This window comes from Psammomys obesus, unplaced genomic scaffold (assembly GCF_907164565.1).
Source record: "Psammomys obesus unplaced genomic scaffold, mPsaObe1.curated_primary_1811, whole genome shotgun sequence".
NCBI classification, from domain to species: Eukaryota; Metazoa; Chordata; class Mammalia; order Rodentia; family Muridae; genus Psammomys; species Psammomys obesus.
This window is the reverse complement of record NW_026585504.1, coordinates 62,025,191-62,044,603: the sequence shown is the minus strand read 5'-3', so window position 1 is coordinate 62,044,603 and position 19,413 is coordinate 62,025,191.

The window sequence follows — 19,413 nt, the reverse complement described above, 5'->3', positions numbered from 1 at the left end:
AAAGAAAGAAAGAAAGAAAGAAAGAAAGAAAGAAAGAAAGAAAGAAATTCATTCTATATGTTCTATCGCTCTAGAGAATCTTAAGTACAGAGAACCCTGTCTAATACAGGAGGTTTTTGATCTATAGTGTACTACTAAAGGTTGTGAAGCATGGCATGCTGAGATATTATGAGTAGTTAACAGTGCTTATAGTTAATTTTTCTATATTCACCATTCTAGAACTCAGATGTGATGGCTGAAGCTACACCAATCATTTTGTGAAAACAACTATGATATTCAGTGGCCTGGATAAAAAGACAAAATAAAACTGATTTTAAGACTATTTTATGAATTATTATTAATACAGGGAATCATGACTCATAACTTAAGCAATTTGTTTTACTTTGTTTTTGGCGGTGAAGTTTTAGGAGAATATAATTTCCTCCCAATATTCTATTCTACAAAGAAAAAAATGTTAAGTTTTCCATACAGCAAAAGAAGCTTTGTCGTAAAGAGAGAGAAAATTTACTGATTTAAAGACTATTTTTTTTTGGATGTGGAAGTGGCTGATCTCACATGAACTCTATTTTTTTAAATGTTAAGAGCGAGTCTTTAAATTCCCAACACTCACAGAAGAGCCTGACTGTGTTCCCCAGAACAGGGCATGGTGGAGACACGAGGCGATTGGCTAGCCAATCTAGCAAAAAGAAAAGGTCAACGTTGCATTTATTCAGAGACAGTGTCTGAGGGAATGGGACAGATAGATATACAGGATGTTACTGAACATTCTCCCCTCTTCTCTGTATATAGTTGTGCAAACCTCCCGTATATACAATCCATAAACACATGCTCATAACATACACAGCATATGCATACAGCACAGACACACTCAACACACACACACACACACACACACACACACACACACACACACACACTTCATACCCAGAATGTGCAGCTATGACATCCACAGGCACACACACACACTTGGTACCCAGAATATGCAGCTATGACATCCACAGGCACACAAACACACATCATACCCAGAATATGCAGCTATGACATCCACAGGCACACACACACTTCATACCCAGAATATGCAGACAGCACATTCACAGGCACACATGCACCCAACTCATACCCAGCACACACATATACCACACACATATGCAAATATGTGCACACCACACCCTGAGTAGACATATACTACATGTATTAGTGAGGGTTTTCTAGAAGAACAAAACTTGTAGGATGTATATGTTTGCGTATATGAACATGTATATCATGTATATGTAGTGTGTGTGTGTGTAGGGGAGTTACTAGAAAGGCTTACAGGTTGTGGCCCAGCTACTTCAACAATAGCTATCTATCAACAGAAGTTTCAAGAATACAATAGTTGTTCAGTCCACAAGGCTAGATGTCTTTAGTATATTCTAGAATCCCAAAGAAGTAGGCTTTAATGACAGTGAAGAAATTAACTTTCCAGTGAGAGCAAGAGCAAGCCAGAAAAGAGAAAGCAAGTTTCCTTCTTCCGTGTTCTTTTTTTTTTGGGGGGGGGGGGGGGTGAGGGGGCTGCCAGCAGAAAGTATAGCCCAGATTAAAGGTAAATCTTCCCACTGCAAAAGATCTGGATTGAAGGTGTATCTTCCCATCTCAAAGATCTAAATTAGAAGCGGCTCTTTCCACATTTAAGAAAAAAAAAAAAAAAAAAGGACAAAAGACCCTCACAGGTGTGCCCAGCCATTTAGTTAATTTCAAATGTAATCAAGTTGGCAACCAAGAATAGCCATACAGACATGCACATATTGAGACACTACTTCCAACTCGCACCTATATCAGAAACATAGGCATACCACTCCCAGCAAATACACATCACACACATGCAGACACGTCACTACACCCAGCTCCCATCCACCACATGCATGTGTACATACACACACCATACTCGGCGTATACACACGTGTGTGCATTTATAAGCTGTATCTAGTATACATGTACACTATACATGTGATGTAGTCACACATACAGCTCACCCAGCACACACGGACATGTATGGGTTAATACACAGTCATCAGCACACATATCACAAGGATTCACACAAAGTTGTGTGTCATCAGTTGGACTCAGTAGATTATTAACACTGTATAAGGACATGAACTTGTTAGGGAACAAGACAGAGGGGGCTCAGGGGCAAAGTTAGCAAGGTTCTGAGGCATATGAAAAAATATAATTTATACATGCATAAAATCCATAAATAATAAATATTTTAAAAGGTATAATGTACAAAGTTACTGAATAAACAGCTCCTGTAGAGATATCATGGAGTCTTTAAAGCCCAAGCTCATTTCCTAGGTAGGACAAACATTTCATCCTTACAGAGTGTGGACAGGCAAACCCACTGCTTCAGATTAAGTGAACATCTAAGATGGTTCTGAGAAATAACACTTTCTTGATTTTCCCAACTATTGTGGGAGCAGTTTGCAAAAGGCTGCCCTGGCAAATGTCTGTGAGAGAACAAGTCAGTCCCTTAAAGAAAGGTGACAGCTTCTAGGGCTGGACTTGAGGCTTCTGCCTTCGCTCATCATCGCTGTGCAGAGATACGGTCACTGTCTTCCGCTAGGAGCACGGCAACGCCCCTTATGATGGTAAGAAACTCCAGAATCACGGAAAAATTAAAAATGGAAAACGCCAGTGAACAGTTATGTTTTCACCTTTTAGAGGAGTTAAAAACCAGCCCGAACATTGCGTGATTAGGTGTGTGCGTGCATGTGTGTACACATGTATACTTGCATGTACAAATGTTTGTGTGGTTGGTGCATACGTGTCCATGTTTCTCTTCTTAATTCATTGAGGCAGGGTCTTTCATTTTAACACAGAGCTCACCAACATAGAAGCTCTATCTAGACAGCCAGCTCCTGGATATACTGTCTCCTCCCCAGACCATTAGCAGATTTTGACAAGTCAATGAACTGATTTCAAGAAATTTACAATAGGAAAGTGTCGGCCCCTTGCATCTCATGTGGCACTTTATGTCTTTATGTGCCGTATAGTGTGAGCTCTGGTTCCAGAAATCAATTATGTAGAACCAGGTTGGTAGTAGATGTTCATTGTGTCAATCAGAAGCACTGCTTCCATGAAAGTTTTACTATTTACTTACCTAACTCTCCACTTGGGCCTAAACTTCCCTGGAGACAGCAATGTTGATGTTATTCAGAGTAGAAATGGGCTCACCACTGATTTCCTTCTTCCCTGATTCTTGTTGGTCTATGATGCTGGAAGCCACATTACCTAAACTGGTGGACAAAAAGTGATGGGATTTCTCAGTCAGTATGCCAGTTATAAAATACTCACTCTTTAAGATATATAATCTCAGAAAGGTTTACTCAGTAATTACTTGCCCTCCAATTTCCTACTCAGGTGTCCTTGAATTACTAGAGAAATGAGCACTGGAAAATATTGAGTCCCTTAATAAAATGGGTGACGGAGGAGGGGCCAAGATGGCGGCACCGGGAGAACACCATGTATGAGAAGCAGGACAACACACTTCGTGCAGCGACCAGGAGACTGAACTCTGGACCCTAAAACAACAGCAATCGATCGTGTTTCCCAGGTGAGGGAAGGCTCCCAAGGCATGGGAAGCGGTCAGGTCCACTCTCGGCTGCCCAGCCAGAACCCAGAAGAGAACCCGGCTAACACGGGCTTTGGGTCTCCGGGCTGGTGCCACAAGCTTGCTTGTGCCGATCACTTTCCCAGGCTGATTGGTGGAAACAAGGGTGCCTGAGGCTGAGAGTCCCAGTAGCAAAAAAAACCCCACGGGAAAGGAAAGTTGCCAGACTGGTCACGGGTCACCCAGTCTTTCCCTGGAAGGTCTCTCGAACTGCAGGTACCCGCTGCCATCACAACTGAGCTCCCGCCGCGCACGGAGAGCAGCTGCACAGCTGCGCGCCCAGCTGAAAATCCCTACTCCCTCTTCGGAGGAGGCAGGAGGCATCCAGCAGAATCTGCCACAGACCACATTGTCTGTACCCCAACCCGAGATCGGGGCTGAGAAAACCCAATCCTTTCAGGCACTCCCGCAAACGCTGCCATAACCCTGCCGCGGCACAGTAGAAGGATAAAGAGGCGCACAGCGGCTTCACAGTGCTGAAACTCCAGTGCTGCTGGCTGCTCCTAGCAAACAAACTATAGCTCGGGATCTGGGATTGTGGTCATTCTACACGTCCTGAGATTCTCCTGGGACCAGCGCAATAAGGTCTAGCAGCAAGTTCTATTATCAGCGCCCCACCCCCCGAACCCTGGCAGAGAAACGCCGGCTCAGGGCTCAAGATCCGACTGAGAAGCCCCAACCCCTGCTGGCACTCCCCTGAGAGCACCTCCATAAGCTTGCCCAGGCAGAGGAGAAGGTCAGAGGGGAAGGACAGAGAGGCAGCCTGCTAAGGACATAGCACCCTCTCTCCAGCACACCCAGCGGCCCCTAGCAGAGAAACCCAAGCTCTGAATCTGAGGACACTCAACCCTACCTGGTAATGTCTTGGGATCAGCAAACATAGATTCTACCACTAGGCTGCTTCTGGCAGAGAGATCTGGGCCCCGGATCTGGGATTGAGTACACTCATCCTAACTCTTTCCCGTGCCACCCAGGGACCAGTCAACATAAACCCCTCCTGGCAGAGGGAAAGGACAAAGAGGCAGCACACAGGAAAGGTGGACACCGAGTCCTGCGGCCACAGTGTCACAGAGCTGACTGTTAGCCTACCCATGCACTTCTGCAGCAGGACCAAAACAGAGAGTAGTGAGCAAGGGGAACCCCTGTGCATTCCAACTGGTCCTGTAAGAGAGTGAGTGAGCCTTCTAGGGAGAGATTGCCCCAGAACTAGGGCCTCTCCACAGAAGCAACCAGACGAGATCCCTGCCACCCACACCCCTAGTGTGGGCATCATAGGGATTCTTGGGATAGCGACCCCAACATTGAAGCCTCTGCCTTGCGGGTCCACCGGGGTAATCCAGGCAAACAATCCCTGGATCTCAGTCAGAACTGCGTAATAGTGGCTTGCAGGCCACTGCAATAGTCACAGAATCCGCGCATGCACACTGCATCCGCTAAAAGCGCACGCGAATAGCGCCAGTGTCACATTCTTTACTTAGGCAAAACTGAAAACACAGCACACACTCCCAAAGCAGTGAACCTCTCTCATCTTCCTGAATAAACAGTCCAGAAAACAGAAAGAGAGGATCATAGCCCAAACTACAATCTTGAGGAACAAGCAGTGAGGATTACAAATAACCAGATGGCTAGAGGCAGACATAAGAACACTCCCAACAAAAATCAGGACATAATGACCTCGCCAGCAACCCCACAAAACAATGGACACTTCAATTCACTAGATACACAAGAAAACGACCTCAAAACTATGTTTCTCCAGCTATTAGAGGCCCATAGAGATGAAATGAACAAAGCCCTCAGAGAAATAACCAAAGAAATTGAGACTAACCAAGAGGAAATAAATCGTGCTCTCAGAGAGATGACCACGAAAATTGAGGCAAACAGAGAAGAAATGCACAAAGCTCTCAAAGAAATGTCCACACAAATGAAGGCAAATAAAGAAGAAATAAACAAAGCTCTCATAGAAATACAGGCAATTATACCCAAAGAAGTAGAGGCACAATTAGTGATACATAGAGAGGAAACGGACAAAAAAATAGAAGCTATCATTGAAAAGCAGGAGTCCACAATCAAACAGATGAAGGAAATGGTGCAAGACATGAAAACAGAATTAGAATCAATAAAGAAAACACAAATAGAGAAAAACCAGGAGCTGGAGAACATAGCGAAAAGATCAGGCACTACAAAGGTAAGCATCACCAACAGAATACAAGAAATGGAAGAAAGAATCTCAGGAGCCGAAGATACACTTGCGGAAATTGACACGTCTCTCAAAGAAAAAATAAAATCAGAAAAGTTCCAAACACAAAACATCCAAGAAATCAAGGATACCATGAAACGACAAAACCTAAGAATAATAGGAGTAGAAGAAAAAGAAGACATCAGGCTCAAAGGTCCAGAAAATATTTTCAAGAAAATTATAGAAGAAAACTTTCCCAACTTAAAGAAGGAGATGGCCATAAACATACAAGAGGCCTACAGAACACCAAGTAGACTAGACCAGAAAAGAAATTCTTCACGTCACATCATAGTCAAAACACTGAACCTACAAAACAAAGAAAAAATTCTAAAAGCAGCAAGAGAAAAAGGCCAAGTAACATATGAAGGTAGACCTATCAGAATCACACCAGATTTCTCAACAGAAACTATGAAAGCCAGAAGGGCCTGGACAGAAATCATACAGTCCTTAAGGGACCACAGATTCCAACCCAGACTACTATACCCAGCAAAACTTTCAATCAACATAGACGGAGAATTCAAGATATTCCAAGACAAAACCAAATTTAAACAATATCTACATAGTAACCCAGCTCTACAGAAGTTACTAGAAGGGAAACTCCAAACCAAAGAAAACAACTACATTGAAGGAAACAGAGGAAATAGATAACTACACAACAAAAAAACCAAAAGAAGACAAGCAATGAAACTCAGTGACACCACCAACACCACATCTAAAGTAAGTAACAATTGTTGGTCACTAGTTTCTATCAACATCAACGGACTCAACTCCCCAATTAAAAGACACAGACTAACAGAATGGTTGCGGAAACAGGATCCATCATTCTGTTGCATCCAAGAAACACACCTATGCAACAAAGATAAACACTACCTCAGAGTAAAGTGCTGGAAAAATGTCTTTCAAGCAAATGGTTCCAGAAAACAAGCGGGAGTAGCCATCCTAATATCTAATAAAATAGACTTTCAACCCAAGTTAATAAAAAAGATAAGGACGGCCACTATATTCTCATCAAAGGAAAAATCCACCAAGAGGACATCACAATTTTGAATATCTATGCCCCAAATACAAGAGCACCTACATTCGTAAATGAAACAATATTAAAGCTTAAATCACACATTGATCCAAATACCCTAATAGTGGGAGACTTCAACACTCCACTCTCACCAAGGGACAGATCAACTAGACAGAAAACAAATAGGGAAATAAAAACACTTACAGAGACCCTAAATCAAATGGACCTAATAGACGTCTACAGATCTTTTCATCCAAACTCAAAAGAGTATACCTTCTTTTCAGCACCGCATGGAACCTTCTCCAAAATAGACCATATAGTTGGTCATAAAGAAAGCCTCAACAGATACAAAAAGATTGAAATAATCCCTTGCATCCTATCTGACCACCATGGACTTAAGCTGGACCTCAACAACAACAGAAATAACAAACAGCCTACACGCACATGGAAACTGAACAACCTGTTACTCAACGACAGCTGGGTTAAGGAAGAAATAAAGAAAGAAATTAAAGATTTCCTAGAATTCAATGAAAAGGAAGGCACAGCATACCCAAATTTATGGGACACATTGAAAGCAGTGCTCAGGGGAAAATTTATAGCACTAAGTGCCTGCAAGAAGAAATTCGTAACATCACATACAAACAACTTAATGGCCCAACTGAAAACCCTAGAAAAAAAGGAAGCAGATACACCCAAGAGGAGCAGAAGGCTAGAAATAATCAAACTCAGGGCTGAAATCAATCAATTAGAAATAAATAAAACTAGTCAAAGAATCAATGAAACAAAAAGCTGGTTCTTTGAGAAAATCAACAAGATAGACAACCCTTAGCCAAACTAACTAAAAAGCAGAGAGAATCTATCCAAATCAACAAAATCAGAGATGAAAAGGGTGACATAACTACAGACACTGAGGAAATTCAAACAATCATTAGGTCATACTACAAAAGCCTATATGCCACAAAATTTGAAAATCTAAATGAAATGGACAATTTTCTCGATAGATTCCATCTTCCAACATTAAGTCAAGATCAGGTAGAAAGACTGAACAGCCCTATATCCCCCAAGGAAATTGAAGGAGTCATTCACAGTCTCCCCTCCAAAAAAAGCCCTGGGCCAGATGGTTTCAGCGCGGAGTTCTACCAGACCTTCAAAGAAGTGCTCACACCAATTCTCCTCAAACTATTCCACAAAATAGAAACAGAAGGAACACTACCAAACTCATTCTATGAAGCTACAGTCACCTTGATACCTAAACCACACAAAGATACAACAAAAAAAGAGAACTTCAGACCTATCTCTCTTATGAACATTGACGCTAAAATACTTGCAAACCGAATCCAAGAACACATCAAGGATATCATCCACCACGACCAAGTAGACTTCATCCCAGGCATGCAAGGGTGGTTCAACATACAGAAATCCATCAATGTAATCCACCACATAAACAAACTGAAGGAGAAAAACCACATGATCATCTCCTTAGATGCTGAAAAAGCATTTGACAAAGTCCAACACCCATTCATGTTTAAAGTCTTGGAGAGATCAGGAATACAAGGGACATATCTAAACATAGTAAAGGCAATATACAGCAAGCCTATAGCCAACATCAAACTCAATGGAGAGAAACCTAAATCAATCCCACTGAAATCAGGGACAAGACAAGGCTGCCCACTCTCTCCATACCTCTTCAACATAGTACTTGAAGTCCTAGCCAGAGCAATAAGACAACTAAAGGAGATCAAGGGGATACAAAGCGGAAAGGAAGAGGTCAAAGTGTCACTATTCGCAGATGATATGATAGTATATATGAGCGACCCAAAAATTCAACCAGAGAACTCCTCCAGCTGATAAACACCTTCAGCAAAGTGGCAGGATACAAAATCAACTCAAAAAAATCAGAAGCCCTCCTGTATACCAAAGACAAAAGGGCCGAGAAAGAAATTAGGGAAACAACACCCTTCACAATAGCCACGAATAACATAAAGTATCTTGGTGTGACACTAACCAAGCAAGTGAAAGACCTGTTTGAGAAAAACTTCAAGTCTCTGAAGAAAGAAATTGAAGAAGATCTCAGAAGATGGAAAGATCTCCCATGCTCATGGATTGGTAGGATTAACATTGTGAAAATGGCCATCCTGCCAAAAGCAATCTACAGATTCAATGCAATTCCCATCAAAATACCAACTCTATTCTTTACAGACCTGGAAAAAAAGATTCTCAGCTTCATATGGAGAAACAAAAAACCCAGAATCTCCAAAACAATCCTGTACAACAACAGATCATCTGAAGGTATCTCTATCCCCGATCTCAAGTTGTACTACAGAGCAATAGTAATAAAAACTGCATGGTATTGGCATAAAAACAGAAAAGAGGATCAATGGAACCGCATAGAAGACCCAGAAATAAACCCACATACCAATGAATACTCAATTTTTGACAAAGAAGCCAAAACCATTCAATGGAAAAAAGACAGCATCTTCAACAAATGGTGCTGGTCCAACTGGATGTCCACATGCAGAAAAATGAAAATAGATCTATATTTATCACCCTGCACAAAACTAAAGTCCAAGTGGATCAAAGACCTCAACATAAAACCAGATACTCTAAATCTGTTAGAAGAAAAAGTGGGGAACAGCCTAGAACTCATTGGCACAGGAGACAACTTCCTGAACAGAACACCAACAGCACAGGCTCTAAGAGCAACAATCAATAAATGGGACCTCATGAAACAGAAAAGCTTCTGTAAAGCAAAGGACACTGTCATCAAAACAAAACGCCTGCCTACAGATTGGGAAAGAATCTTCACTAACCCTTTATCTGACAGAGGACTAATATCGAGTATATACAAAGAACTAAAGAAGCTGAAAAGCAGCAAACCAAGTAATCCAATTAAAAAATGGGGAACAGAGCTAAACAGAGAATTCTCGACAGAGGAATATCGAATGGCAGAGAAACACTTAAAGAAATGCTCATCCTCATTAGCCATCAGGGAAATGCAAATCAAAACGACCCTGAGATATCACCTTACACCCATCAGAATGGCCAAGATGAAAAACTCAAGGGACAACACATGCTGGAGAGGTTGTGAAGAAAGGGGAACCCTCCTCCACTGCTGGTGGGAATGTAAACTGGTACAACCACTCTGGAAATCTATCTGGCGCTTTCTAAGACAATTAGGAATAGTGCTTCCTCAAGACCCAGCTATACCACTGCTAGGTATATACCCAAAGTTTGCTCAAGTACACAAAAGGGATATTTGCTCAACCATGTTTATAGCAGCATTATTTGTAATAGTCAGAACCTGGAAACCACCCAAATGTCCATCAACGGAGGAATGGGTACAGAAATTGTGGTATTTTTACACAATGGAATACTACTCAGCAATCAAAAAGGAGGAAATCATGAAATTTGCAGGCAAATGGTGGGATCTAGAAAAGATCATCCTGAGTGAAATATCCCAGAAGGAGAAAGACAAACACGGTATATACTCACTTATATAGACCTATAAGATATGATAAACATAATGAAATCTATACACCTAAAAAAGATAATCAAGAGAGCGGACATGGGGTAAGATTATCAATCCTCGTTTTGAAAGACAGATGGGATGTGCATTGAACATATGACAGGAGTCTACTGAGCGAATTTGAAAGACTCCAACTAGCAGTGTTTTCAAAGCAAAGACTCATGACCAAACCTTTGGCAGAGTACAGGGAATCATAAGAAAGAAGGGGAGTTAGTCTGATGAGGAAAGGATAGGAGCTCCACAAGGACCAAATATATCTGGGCACAGGGTCTTTTCTGAGACTGACATGCAACCAAGGACCATGTATGAATGTAACCTAGAACCTCTGCTCAGATGTAGCTTGTGGTAGCTCAGTAACCAATTGGTTTCCCATAGTGAGGGGAACAAGGACTATTTGTAACAGGAACTCAATGACTGGCTCTTTGGCCTCCCCACCCCCCAAGGGAGGAGCAGTCCTGTTAGGCCACAGAGGAGGGCTTTGCAGCCAGTCCCGAAGATACCTGATAAAACAGGATCAGATGAATGGGGAGGAGGTCCCCCCTATTAGTGGACTTGGCAAGGGGCACGGTGGAGATGAGGGAGGGAGGGAGGGACTGGGAGGGAAAGAGGGGTCGGGACATGGCTGGGATACAGAGTTAATAAAATGTAACTGATAAGAAAAAAATAAAATTAAAAAAAATAAAATAAAATGGGTGACAAATATTAATATGCTCTTCAAAAACTTGGCCATAGGGCCTAGAATGACTGCTACATTCTAGGCCATTCTAGTGTGACTTCTTCCATTCACATGGTCTTACTTACTTTTCCAGTTTCAGTGGTAAAATACTCTCACAGGAACATTTTTTCCCGTTTTTTCAGGTTTAATTCTTTTCTTGTTTATTGGAGATTGATTTATTTTTCACACATTACATTCTTATCATGGTGTCCCTATTTCCATCTCCTCCCAAATCATCCTTACTTCCTCACCCACATAAACCCACACTTTCTCTCTCTCTCTCATTAGAAAACAAACAGGAAAAACTAAACAGGCATCTAAGTAATAATAAAAATGATAATGATGACAATGATAACCAACTGAAATAAGATAAAATTAAAACAAATAGAATAAAAGATCCAATGAAAAAATACAAGAAAATATATAAAAATATAAGGACACACTCATTTGCACAGACAGACTTCCCATAAAACCGAAAAAACAGAAACCACAGTGTGTAAGCAGGAGACCTGTAAGGTAAAAAACAAACAAACAAAAAAGCCCAGACAAAGCATTTTAAGATGTCCAGCCCTAATCAAAGAAGCATCCTTCTCCAAGAGAGGGAGCAAATACACAGACCAAAAACTGCACAATGTGCAGGAAGTGAAAGCCCCAGGAATATTTAGTCCTAAATGGGAGGTCTATATCAAGATTCTTCCCTCAAAGCTCACGGAACCTCGGAGGAAAGGAGGCAGGAAGATTCTCCTAGAGCCACAGCGGATGGAAGACACCAAGCAAACAAGGCCTTCTAGACACAACAGGATCGATGCACATATGAATTCAAAGAGACTATGTCACATGCACAACACCGGCACACATTTAAGACACACGAGTTCCAAGTGCTGAGAGGGGAAGTACACACCAGCCCCCATCCCTAACCCGAAAGCTATGGCAAGCTGAAAACCACTCACAAAGAAAGAAGTTCGTCTTCTCCAAAGGAGTCCTACAAGGTATACAAACTGCATTTTGGGGCAGGCCCCATGCCCAACAGTAAATATCCAGCACAAAGTAAACCCAATGCTATTTTTGTAGTCTTTTGTCTCACAGGGAGATTTTATTGCAACTCACAGTTCCAATTTATAGTCTATGTGGCAGGGAAATCTCCCGCAGGAGCATGAGAGAACACATCTACACTCAAGGGTAGATGGCAGAGGGTTAAGGCACATCAGTGCGTAACTCGATCTTTCCTCCTCCTGTGCCTATGTAGTGGTGCTCCCCACCCATAGTAAGGGGAAGGGACACACTCCCCCGTCAGCCACCGCAATTAATACAGTCCCAAACAGACATCCTTAGAGGCCTTCTCCTGGGTTGCTCTAGATTGTGTCGGGCGGGTTTGTAATTAAAACAAATGGACGGCTTTCTCAGGAGGCTCGTCTTGGAAGAGGCCCGCTAACAGCTATTACTCTGTTTAGATCCCTGTATGGCGCTAAACATGTAGTGGCACATGGGTTATACTAAATAAACACAAGCTCACTGTCTACTGTGCACTTCTCACAGGTGTTCTAGCCTGTGCCCAGCAAGCCTGGAGACACAAGCCAAGTGGGTAAGCATTACCAGCCCCATAATATCCAGTTCCTTTGTATATGGCACCCGTACATTAGAAGAAATGGCTTAAAATGCCATAAAAAGAGTTATTGGGAGGTTATTGAAGGTCTGAGAAGTGATGGATGTCTTAATTAGGCCTATTAATAGTCTTCTTACCGGTGTGTTATAATAACTGAACAGTCAGGTTGGGATTTAGGGTCACTGTATTAGTTTGCTGAGTGCCAGTAAATGAGGTTTCCTCTTCAGAACCAAATTATAATTTTATAGCTTGCTCATAAACTTAACTCAGTTCAAACACTATTTAAAAGCCTCAGAGAGGTGCTTATTTACCGAGCATTGAGCCTCTATGTCCTCAGCCTTAAAACTTGAACTCCAGCTGTTACAATTGCCAGTCTTGACAATCGCCTCATTTGTGTGTGTGCATAAGTACTCCTGTATGTGTTCTGCTGAGTGTGGATACACAGGAGTGTAAATGGGTGTGGAGGGTGCTCATGTTGGTATTCGGTGCCTTCCTGAAAGAATCACCATCTTATATATTGAGGAGGGTCTCTCTCTAAACCCAGAGCTTGTTGCCAGTTTATCCTAGAGAAGACCTGTCTCAGCTCCAGGAGGCGGGATAGAGGCAGGCTGCAAATGCTAGACTTGCTTCTCTATGGGTTCTGGGAATGTAAACTCTGGTCTCATACTATGGAGCCTAGGCTAGCCTACATATTCAGTATGTAGCTTATGACACAGTGTCTCATGGAGCTAAGGATGACCCTGAAGTCCAGATACTCACCCTGCCTCAAGAGTGCTGGAATTCTAGACTTATGCTCTCACTCTTGGGTTATACAGCATTAAGGAGTCAGCCAGGACTTGGTACAGGCAAGGTAAGCACTCTACCAACCAAGCCATAGCCTTTCAGTACTGATAACACATGCATTTGAATATACTACATATTACACCTTCCTCAGAATGTGAGTAAATGAAGGTTAAGTAAACAGAGGTTAAGTAATATCTGTACAGTGTACTGGCAATGAGGTGGATGGAAGCAGAGTTCAAATTGTAATGGAATTTGAAGCCAAGAAGGTCATTGGCAAGGTGCCTATTTACTTGCATTTCTGCTTGTGCCCCCAGAACCTTCCACTTTGTCATTGTTAACTGCATAAGGAAAGGGAGCTTCATGGACTTCTCTTCACCTGTTTCCTCTGCGATACATGTTAGTATAAACAATGTCTAAAGTCCCCATATCTCCCTCCGTGGTGAGATTTGCTCACTCTTCATGCCTGTATGAATGTGCAATTCAATTACATGACATCATGAAATAAAGCTATTTATGTGGAATCCTTAAAACAGTAATTTCTATAAAAGTCTTGGCAAGACTGCATGGAGAGCAAAAAAATATTAGTTTTTTTAAATTAAGCTTTAAAGAAATAATTTAGAAATGGAAAATATTAATTTACAGAATGATGCAAAAATCATAAGACACTAAATACTGGTTCCATTAAAAAACTTAAAATTAAAATTTTTTCATTTTAAATTTCTTATAAATAGAAAGGGGAAGTGGTGCCAGTGATAGAATTGTTTAGTAATAAAATTAATTCCAGTTAGTGTAGAACTATTTAAAGTCAACATAAAATTACCGCATATACACATGCGTGTGTGTGCATGTGTTTTATAGGCTAAAATGAGGTGTTTGAACCAGACATACCACCTGCTTTAGTTCTAATCTGTTATCTTTTTTAAAATAATTTTATTTACATATTTATTTATTATGATTTATTCACTTTATATTCCTGCTACAGGCTCCTCCCTTGTCTCCTCCCAGTCCCCCTTTCCATCCCTCTTCTCCCCCCATGCCCTTTCCTTAGTCCCCTGATAGGGGAGGACCTCCTCCCCTTCTATCTGACCCTAGCTTATCAGGTTTCATCAAGGCTGGCTGCATCATCTTCCTCTGTGGCCTGGCAAGGCTGCACTCCCCAGGGATTGGTGATCAAAGAGCAGGCCAATCAGTTCATGTCAGGACAGCCCCTGTATCCTTTACTAGGGAATCCACTTGGAAACTGAGCTGCCATGGGCTACCTTTGAACATGGGCTCTAGGTCCTCTCCATGGAAAGCCCTTGGTTGGAGTATTGGTCTGTTCAGGTCCCCCTGGGCTCAATTATTTTGGCTCTGTTGATCTCCTTGTGGTGTTCCTGTCCCCTCCAGGTCTTTCTATCTCCCTCTTCTTCCATAAGCATTCTGGCACTTGGCCCAAAGTTTTTCTAAGTCTCAGTATCTCCTTCAATACCCTGTTATTTTATAAAAAGCCAAAAATCCTGGGGCAGAGGTAGTTTTGCCTGCAGAGACTGATACTCTAACCAAGAATCATAAAGGGAGAGAATCTAGACCCCCTGCTCAGTTTCCAAGGGGTTTCCTAGTAAGGGGAGCAGGGGCTGTCTTTGATATGAACTTAATGGCTGTTTCTTTGATCACCTCCCCTTAATGCGGGAACAGCCTTATCAGGCCACAGAGGAAGACAATGCAGCCAGCCCTGATGAGACCTGATAGGCTAGGGACAGATAGAGGGGGAGGGGGACCACCCCTATCAGTGGACTGGGGAGGGGCATAGAGGAAGAAGAGGGAGAGAGGTGGGACTGGGAGGAGATGGAGGGGGCTACAGCAGGGATACAAAGTGACTAAATTGAGGAAAAAAGTTTTGCTTTCTATTTTTTTAATTTAATTTTTATGTAAAATGTTTTTACATTTTGTTATTTTGTGTGTGTATGTGTATGTTGGGGGGGGGGAGAAAGGGGAAACCATAGGACAATTTTTTGGAATTGAATCTCTTCTTCCATGCTGTGAGTCCTAGGGATCAAACTCAAGTCCTAAGTCTTGGTGGCAGGTTCCTTTTCTGGCTGAGAAATATCTCCATCTATAAGTTTAAATTTAGTTTTTAAACAGTCTGTAACTAACAAATTGTTGTATACAGCTCTCAGTTCCTTTACCTTATCTCACTCTCTTTAACTCGTGCTGCCCTTTTCTTCCTCACCTACTTCTCAAGAATAGATGAGCAACTTTTTGGTCTCCATAGTCTGGACATTTCATATTTATGATGTCATATAATATGTGGCCTTTTATGTTTGGGTTTGCAAGAATTCAGTTTATCGTGAGTGTTAATACTTGAATAATTTCCATGGCCAATTAATTCATTGTATGGACATTCTATCAGTTAGTCCTGAGTTGTAGTTTTACTTTTAGCACATTTTTTAGTATTTTTATTTATTTTATAGTGTTATTTATTTATTGTTTGTACTGTTAGTACTAATGCTAGCAGTACGAACATTTATAGAAAAGTCTATCTGAGTCTTTCACTGTGGAGTGAGGGTTGTAATAGAAAGCACGAACACTACCACCCTCCTGAGCATAGTTAGTCAGAAACAACCCTGAAGTCCTGGAAGGATCATAGAAACAAACATGTCAGTGAGTTGAAAGATGGAATGGTCTCTCCTTGATCCCCATCTGTCTAATGTTTCTAACTTTTCCACTCTGTGGCCCTTGAGCAATGGCAAGGGAAACTGGAGTATTCATACCAGTTACTTTTCCATTACTGTGATAAAATCCCGTGACCCACAACAATTTAAGAAATTAAAGCTCATGATTCAGGAATAGAGCCTTCATGATGAGATTTGGCAACAGACATGTATAAACATGGCAGCAAGAGTGGAAAGCTAGCTGATCACATTTTCATCCACAATTAAGGAGAGAAAATAGGACAGCAAGTAGGATGAGGCCATACAGTCCTCAAAGTCTGGAGTCTGCTTCCAGCAACTTGCTTCCTCCAGACATACTTTACCTTCTAAAGGTTCTATAACCTCACCAAATGTCTCCAAGTACTCAACTATATCCACTCGTGGGGTACCTTTCTCAGGCAAGCCAACACAATGCAGAACTGGACACTGACTCCAGTCATGCATGTTGTCTCTGATGTGATTTTATTTCCTGAGCAAATTCACATATCTCATTGTACACAGTAAGACATGGCAAAGGATTTTGGCTTTTAATCTCAATGCCTGTTTTGAAGACTACCAAAAGAAGGGTACTTTAACCCATCAGAGCCATCGGTACCTCTTCACGCAGGGAAAGAATCAATTTCACAGCTACTTGACACTCATTTGTCTTCAAACAACTTAATCTGCTTTCCCCCATAAGTGGGTAAGCTCATCTCTTACATGTACATCACATTGATCATGCCTCCTAAGCAGGAAATAGCAATTCCTCTGGACCAGGGGTGCTTAAGCTTTTGGTACTCACAACCTATTTTGCCTCAGAGATTTTACATGACCCCTGAGTATATAACACTGTTACAGGAATCGAACATGGATTTGGAAAGAATCATAAATCTAGGGGTCAGCAAAATGGCTCAGTGAATAAAGGTACTTATGTCCAGCCAGACGACTTTAAATTCAATCCTCAAGACACAAATTTTGAATCAATTTCCATAAGTTATCTTCTGTCTTCCAGACAAGTGCTGTGACATGCATGTTCCCCAAATAAATAAAATGTAATAAAAAGTTTTAAAAGAAAATGATATTCAAACAAATTTTGGTATACATACATTTTTATCATTTATTTAAGAAAAAGAAACTTTGCATACTAAGAGACAGGCATGCTCATTTCTCCTTACATAACAAATTAAATCTTGATTGAATGCTTGACACTGAGGAAAATTGAGCATCTTCAACACTTTGCAGAGTGGATCAGTAGTTTGGTGACAATTGTCAATGCTGAGAATATGCCTCGATATAAATACAGTACAAGATGGCAGAAGCATGTTTAGTGTCATTTCAGAATTTATTAAACATTGTGTCCTAATTCAGGCCAAAACTGCTTCAGGGTCTTTTAAAAAACTGAAGTTTGTCACTCAGTCATTTTTTTAATCAATCATTTTAATGTAATATAATCAAGGCACACAGATCGGATACTTCCATGCTGATAATGAGAGGGAAATATTTAAAGTCTTTGTTTTCTGTGATTACAGTATAATATTTTCATAGAAGCAGAAAACTTTGCGTACAAAGTAAAAATGCTTCAATCTGTCATATGCAATGGGTTCACATCTGCACCACAGAGTCTCAGGCAGCTTTGTTGTCATTGTAGTATGATGGCATGCAGTATGAGGGCATGCAAAGCACAGGGTGCATATGCTGTGTGTTCAGAACTAAGACTGTGGTGAAGTCCGTGGAGAAACACCACTGCGTGCTGCCAGGAACATTTCAGATTCACTACACATTTGATTTTGAATTAATTTGTGGATATTGCGCTTTCATCAACCTTTTCCCACTGATATTTTTTAACCCTCATATTGAGTTACACAACCTTGAATAGGGCTGTGACTTCCCATTTAAAAAGTAGTGCTCTAGACTTACTGAGGAGACACTTGCCCTTTAGAGAAGAGGAAGAATCATGGGTAAAAACTCGGGACTTTCACTTCAAACATCAGTATGAGAAGTGTGATTGGGGAGGGCAAGACGAAACTCCTAACTTAAAAGTCAAATTGTTACATCTAGCTTTTCTACAGTCAATACATACATACCCTTCACCTACACGGAACTTTTTGATTATGGACTATCTTAGCATTTCTGATGCTGTGATAAAACAGGACCAAAAACATCCTGGAGAGAAAAGCGTTTAGACGGCTGCTATATAGACTTGTTTCTCATGGCATGTTTACCCTGATTGATTGATGGATTGATTATTTCTTCTTATTTTTTGTTCATTTTTAAATTTTTAATTAATTAATTAATTAATTTTGAAGTAAGGTTTCTCTGTGAAACAGCCCTGGCTGTCCTGGAACTCGTTTTGTAGACCAGGTGACCTTGAACTCAGGGTGCTGGGATTTAAGGCATGCACCACCACTGCCAGGATCTTTTATTTTTGTTTAAAGTATTATTTAAATTTTTCATATAACATATTTATATAACATTTAATCTATTTTTAACTGCTCCTATAGTCTCCTCACTTGACTACCCACTCAACTTCACATTTTATTCTCATTCTCTCTCCTGTTGAACTAAAAATAATCAAAACAAACAAATACCAGAAAGACGAAAATACAAAAGCAAAACAAAGACCAAGGGAGTCCCTTTTGAATCGGCCAACTGTCTAGACATGTTGGGTAGAGGTGGGACCCTGTTATCCACTTCCCCTGCTCCTTTCTGGGGTTTTGTTTGATTTGAGCTTGGTCAGGAGTTATGTGCACTGTCAAAATGCCAGTGAATGCGTATGTGCATCAGCCGTGTTGTGTTTGGATGGCATTGTTTCCTTGGAGTTACCGACCACCATCTCCCTTGTATAGATCCTGAGTCGTGAAGAAAGCGATCTGATGAAAGACATCTATTGAGGGCTGAGTAATCAAAAGCCATTTACTATCTTCACCTTGTCTAGTTGTGCGTGTCTGTAAATTCTCATATGCTGAAAGAAGAAGCTTCTCTGGTGAGGGTTGAATGATGCACTTATCTGTAACAATATGGCATTAGGAGTTATATTATTTCTCTGTTCATTAAGCAGATAGTAGGAGGTTTGCCATTGGGGTCTATGACCTATTTAATGTCAGGTTCTTGACCACTTTAGCAATGCCAACTTTAGTTGCATATAACGGGCCATAAATAAAATTAAAAAGTGATTGGTTGCTCCCATAACTTTTGTGCCATTATTCCACCAGTATACTTTTCA